The following is a 6,000-nucleotide window of genomic DNA, read 5'->3' as shown; positions in this document are numbered from 1 at the left end:
GAGGGAGGCAGAGTGGTACCTGGGATGCAGAGAGGGAGGAAGGATGTGGAGAAGGAGGAAGGATGCTCAAATTGGTACCCAAAGATGCAAAGAAGGAGGAAGGAAGCAGAGTGGTACCTGGGATGCTGAGAGGGATGCAGGGAAGGATGAAGGATGCTCAGAGGGATGCTGAGTGGTACCCTGGATGTGGAGAAGGATGAAGGATGCTGAGGAGGAAGGATGCAGAGTGGTACCCGAGATCCTGAGAAGGAGGAAGGATGCTCAAATTGGTACCCAAAGATGCAGAGAAGGATGCTGAGTGGTACCCGGGATGCGCAGAGGGATGAAGGATGCTGAGTGGTACCCAAAGATGCAGAGAAGGAGGAAGGATGCTCTGGTCCAAATTGGTACCCGGGATGCAGAGAAGGATGCAGAGAAGGATGAAGGATGCTGAGAGGGACGCTGAGTGGTACCTGGGATGCAGAGAGGGATGCTGAAAAGGAGGAAGGATGCTCAAATTGGTACCCAAAGATGCTGAGAGGGATGCTGAGAAGGATGAAGGATGCAGAGGAGGAAGGATGCTCTGGTCAAAATTGGTACCCAGGATGCTCAAAGGGATGCAGGGAAGGATGCTCAGATCCCTATTGGTACCCAGGATGTTGAGAGGGATGCAGGGAAAGATGAAGGATGCTCAGAGGGAGGCAGAGTGGTACCCGGGATGCGGAGAAGGAGGAAGGATGCTGAGAGGGAGGAAGGATGCTCAAATTGGTACCCAAAGATGCTGAGAGGGATGCAGGGAAGGATGAAGGATGCTGAGAAGGAAGAAGGATGCTCAAATTGGTACCCAGGATGCTCAAAGGGATGCAGGGAAGGATGAAGGATGCTCAGTGGTACCCGGGATGCGGAGAGGGATGAAGGATGCTGAGAAGGATGAAGGATGCTCAGAGGGATGAAGGATGCTCAGAGTGGTACCCAAAGATGCAGAGAAGGAGGAAGGATGCTCTGGTCCAAATTGGTACTCAGGATGCTCAAAGGGATGCAGGGAAGGAGGAAGGATGCTCAGAGGGAGGCAGAGTGGTACCCGGGATGCGGAGAGGGATGAAGGATGAAGGATGCTCTGGTCCCAATTGGTACCCAGGATGCTCAAAGGGATGCAGGGAAGGATGAAGGATGCTGAGAGGGAGGCAGAGTGGTACCCGAGATTCTGAGAAGGATGAAGGATGCTGAGAAGGATGCTCAGAGGGATGCTCAGAAGGATGAAGGATGCGGAGAGGGATGCTGAGGAGGAAGAATGCTCAAATTGGTACCCAAAGATGCTGAGAGGGATGCAGGGAAGGATGAAGGATGCTCAGAGGGATGCTGAGTGGTACCGGGATGCGGAGAGGGATGAAGGATGCTCAGAGTAGTACCTGAGATTCTGAGGATGAAGGATGCTCAAATTGGTACCCAAAGATGCTGAGAGGGAGGCAGGGAAGGAGGAAGGATGCGGAGAAGGATGAAGGATGCTGAGAGGGATGCTGAGGAGGAAGAATGCTCAAATTGGTACCCAAAGATGCTGAGAGGGATGCAGAGAAGGATAAAGGATGTTCAGAGGGATGCTGAGTGGTACCCGGGATGCGGAGAAGGATGCTGAGAAGGATGAAGGATGCTCTGGTCCAAATTGGTACCCAGGATGCAGGGAAGGATGCAGAGAATGATGCTCTGGTCCAAATTGGTACCCCAAGATGCTCAGAGTGATGCAGAGAAAGATGCTCAGATTGGTACCCAAAGATGCTGAGAGGGATGCTGAGAAGGATGAAGGATGCTCAGAGGGAGGCAGAGTGGTACCCGGGATGCGGAGAGGGATGAAGGATGCTCAAATTGGTACCCAGGAGGCAGAGTGGTACCCGGGATGCGGAAAAGGATGCAGGGAAGGAGGAAGGATGCTGAAAAGGATGCTGAGTGGTACCCGGGATGCGGAGAAGGATGGAAAGATGCTCTGGTCCAAATTGGTACCCAAAGATGCTGAGAGGGATGCAGGGAAGGATGAAGGATGCTGAGTGGTACCCGAAATTCTGAGAAGGATGAAGGATGCTCAAATTGGTACCCAAAGATGCCGAGAAGGAGGAAGGATGCTGAGAGGTATGCGAAGTGGTACCCGGGATGTGGAGAGGGATGAAGGATGCTGAGAGGGATGCTGAGAAGGAGGAAGGATGCTCTGGTCCAAATTGGTACCCAGGATGCTCAGAGGGATGCAGGGAAGGATGAAGGATGCTCAGAGGGATGAAGGATGCTCAGAGGGAGGCAGAGTGGTACCTGGGATGCGGAGAAGGATGCTCTGGTCCCAATTGGTACCCCGAGATGCTCAGAGGGATGCAGAGAAAGATGCTCAAATTGGTACCCAAAGATGCTCAGAGGGATGCTGAGAAGGAGGAAGGATGCTCTGGTCCAAATCGGTACCCAAAGATGCTCAGAGGGATGCAGGATGCTGCGGCGGACGGCAGGCCGGAGTATTATTTTTTTTCGGGGGGACGTAGTCCCGCCCCCCTGTCAATCTCCCGGCTCCCTCCCGGGAAGTGACGGGTGATTGACAGGTCCAATGGGATGCAGGGGAAGATGCTGGAATGGTACCTGGTTGGCGGAGGAAGGAGAAGGAAGAGAGGGGGCGGGACTTCCTGCGGAGGAGGGAGAGGGAGGAAGCGGGGAGGGAGGGGGAGGGACTTCCTGTGGAGGAGGATGCTGGGAGGAGGGAGATGCTCTGGGAGCCGGGAGGCGGGAAAGGAGGAAGGAAGGAAGGAAGGAAGGAAGGAAGGAAGGAAGGAGTATTTTTTTGGGGGGGGTGTTAGTCCCGCCTCCTGTCAATCTTCCTCCGATCCCGGATGACGGATGGATGATTGACAGGTCCACTAGGATGCAGGAAAAAGAGACTGGAATGGTACCTGGTTGGCGGAGGAAGGAGGAGGAAGAGGGGAGGAAGGGGCGGGACTTCCTGTGGAGGAGGGAGAGGGAGGAAGCAGGGATGGAGGGGGGCGGGACTTCCTGTAGAGGAGGGAGATGCTCTGGTACCCGGATGCTGAGGATGCAGGGAAGGATTCAGATGGGAGGAAGGAAGTATTTTTTTGGGGGGGTTAGTCCCGCCTCCTGTCAATCTTCCTCCGATCCCCCGAAATAATGGAGGGGGCGGGACTTCCTGTAGAGGAGGATGCTGGGAGGAGGGAGATGCTCTGGGACCCGGATGCTGAGGATGCAGGGAAGGAGGAAGGAAGTATTTTTTGGGGGGGGGGGTGTTAGTCCCGCCTCCTGTCAATCTTCCTCCGATCGCCCGAAATGACGGATGGATGATTGACAGGTCCAATGGATGCAGGAAAATCCGGTTGGTGGAGGAAGGGGAAGAGGGAGGGAGGGAGGAGAGGGAGGAAGAGGGGAGGGAGGGGGCGGGACTTCCTGTGGAGGAGAGAGGAAGCGGGGAGGGAGGAAGCAGGGATGGAGGGGGCGGGACTTCCTGGAGAGGAGGATGCTGGGAGGAGGGAGATGCTCCTGTCCATCTTCCTGCTTCGTCTCGCCCTCCTGTCAATCTCCCTGCTTCGTCCCGCCCTCCTGTCCATCTTCCTGCTTCGTCCCGCCCTCCTGTCCATCTTCCTGCTTCGTCCCGCCTTCCTGTCACTCTTCCTGCTTTGTCCCGCCCTCCTGTCCATCTCCCTGCTTCGTCCCGCCCTCCTGTCCATCTTCCTGCCTTGTCCCGCCCTCCTGTCCATCTCCCTGCTTCGTCCCGCCCTCCTGTCCATCTCCCTGCTTCGTCCCGCCCTCCTGTCCATCTTCCTGCTTCGTCCCGCCCTCCTGTCCATCTTCCTGCTTCCTCCCGCCCTCCTGTCCATCTTCCTGCTTCGTCCCGCCTTCCTGTCCATCTTCCTGCTTCGTCCCGCCCTCCTGTCCATCTTCCTGCTTCGTCCCGCCCTCCTGTCCATCTTCCGGCTTTGTCCCGCCCTCCTGTCCATCTCCCTGCTTTGTCCCGCCCTCCTGTCCATCTTCCGGCTTCGTCCCGCCCTCCTGTCCATCTTCCGGCTTCGTCCCGCCCTCCTGTCAATCTTCCTGCTTCGGGGAAGAGTCAGAACGGATGGATGATTGACAGGTCCAATCGGAAAGGTACCCGGAAATTTGGTTGGAGGAGGAGGGAAGAGGGAGGAGGGAGGATGAGGGTAGGAAGGGGCGGGACTTCCTGTAGGGGAGGGAGGAGGGGAGGATGCTGGGAGATTGGCAGGCCGGGAGGAGGAGAAGGAGGAAGGAAGGGATAGAGGAGGAAGGAAGGATGGAGGAGGATGGATGGATGGAAGGAAGGAAAGAAGGGGGGAGAGAGAGAGAGAGAAGGAAGGAAGGAAGGAAGGAAGGAAGGAAGGAAGGAAGGAGGGAAGGAGAGACAGAGGGAGAGAGGGAAGGAAGGAAGGAAGGAAGGAAGGAGAGGGAGAGAGAAGGAAGGAAGGAAGGAAGGAAGGAAGGAAGGAAGGAAGGAAGGGGATGGATAGAGAGGAATTGGTACCCAGGGAGGAAGAGGAGGGAGGAAGGAAGGAAGGAGAGAGAGGAGAGAAAGAAGGAAGGAAGGAAGGAAGGAAGGAAGGAAGGAGGGAAGGATGGAAGGAGAGAGAAAAGACGCTCTGAGAGGAGGAATTGGTACCCAAGGAGGATGAGGGAAGAGGGAGGGAGGAAGGAAGGAAGGAAACAGAGGAGCAGGGAAGAAAGGAGGGAGGGAGGGAGGGAGGAAGGAAGGAAGGAAGGAGGGAAGAAAGGAAGGAAGGAAAGTGGGAGGGAGGGAGAGAGGGAGGAGGGAAGGAAGAGAGGAAGCGAGGAGGAGGAAAGGATAGAGGAAGGAAGGAAGGAAGGAAGGAGAGAGAGGAGAGAAAGAAGGAAGGAAGGAGGAGGAGGAGGGAAGGAAGGAAGGAAGGAAGGAAGGAAGGAAGGAAGGAGGGAGGGAAGGAAGGGAGGGAGGAGGGAAGGAGGGAGGGAGGAGGAGGATGGATAGAGAGGGAAAAGATGCTCTGAGAGGAGTAATTGGTACCCAAGGAGGAAGAGGATGGAGGAGGAAGGAAGGAAGGAGAGAGAGGAGAGAAGGAAGGAAGGAAGGAAGGAAGGAAGGAAGGAAACAGAGGAGCAGGGAAGAAGGGAGGGAGGGAGGAAGGAATGAAGGAAGGAAGGAGAGAGAGGAGAGAGAGGAGAGAAGGAAGGAAGGAAGGAAGGAAGGAGGAGGAGGGAAGGAGGAGGGAAGGAGGGAGGAGGAGTAAATGGTACCCAGGGAGGAAGAGGATGGAGGAGGAAGGAAGGAAGGAAGGAAGGAAGGAGGGAAGAAAGGATGGGGGAGGAAGGAAGGAAGGAAGGAAGGAGAGAGAGGAGAGAAAGAAGGAAGGAATAAGGAGGAGGGAAGGAGGAGGAGGGATAGAGAGGAATTGGTTCCCTTGGAGAAAGAGGATGGAGGAGGAAGGAAGGAAGGAAGCAAGGAGGGAAGGAGAGAGGAGGAGGAGGATGGATGGAGAGAGAAAAGACGCTCTGAGAAGAGAGATTGGTACCCAGGGAGGAAGAGGATGGAGGCGGAAGGAAGGAAGGAAGGAAACAGAGGAGCAGGGAAGAAGGGAGGGAGGAAGGAAGGAAGGAAGGAGAGGAGAGAGGAGAGAAAGAAGGAAGGAAGGAAGGAAGGAAGGAAGGAAGGAAGGAGGAGGGAGGAGAAAAATGGATAGAGAGGGATTGGTACCCAGGGAGGAAGAGGATGGAGGAGGAAGGAAGGAAGGAAGGAGGAAGGTTTCCCCCTGGAGGAGAGGAATTGGTCGGGACCCCTCTAGGTCATCCAGCCTGACCCCCTTGCAAAGGATCATAGAGAGGGAAGGGACCTCTCTAGGACACCCTGTCGGTGATTAGGGGATCATAGAGAGAGAAGGGACCCCTCTAGGTCCTCCAGCCGGTTATTAGGGGATCATAGAGAGGGAAGGGACCTCTTTAGGACACCCCAGCACGTGATTAGGGGATCATAGAGAGGGAAGGGGCCGCTCTAGGACATCC

The sequence above is a fragment of the Podarcis tiliguerta genome (assembly GCF_965153285.1).
Source record: "Podarcis tiliguerta genome assembly, chromosome: Z".
Taxonomy (NCBI): domain Eukaryota; kingdom Metazoa; phylum Chordata; class Lepidosauria; order Squamata; family Lacertidae; genus Podarcis; species Podarcis tiliguerta.
Note: the sequence above shows the minus strand (reverse complement) of the source record.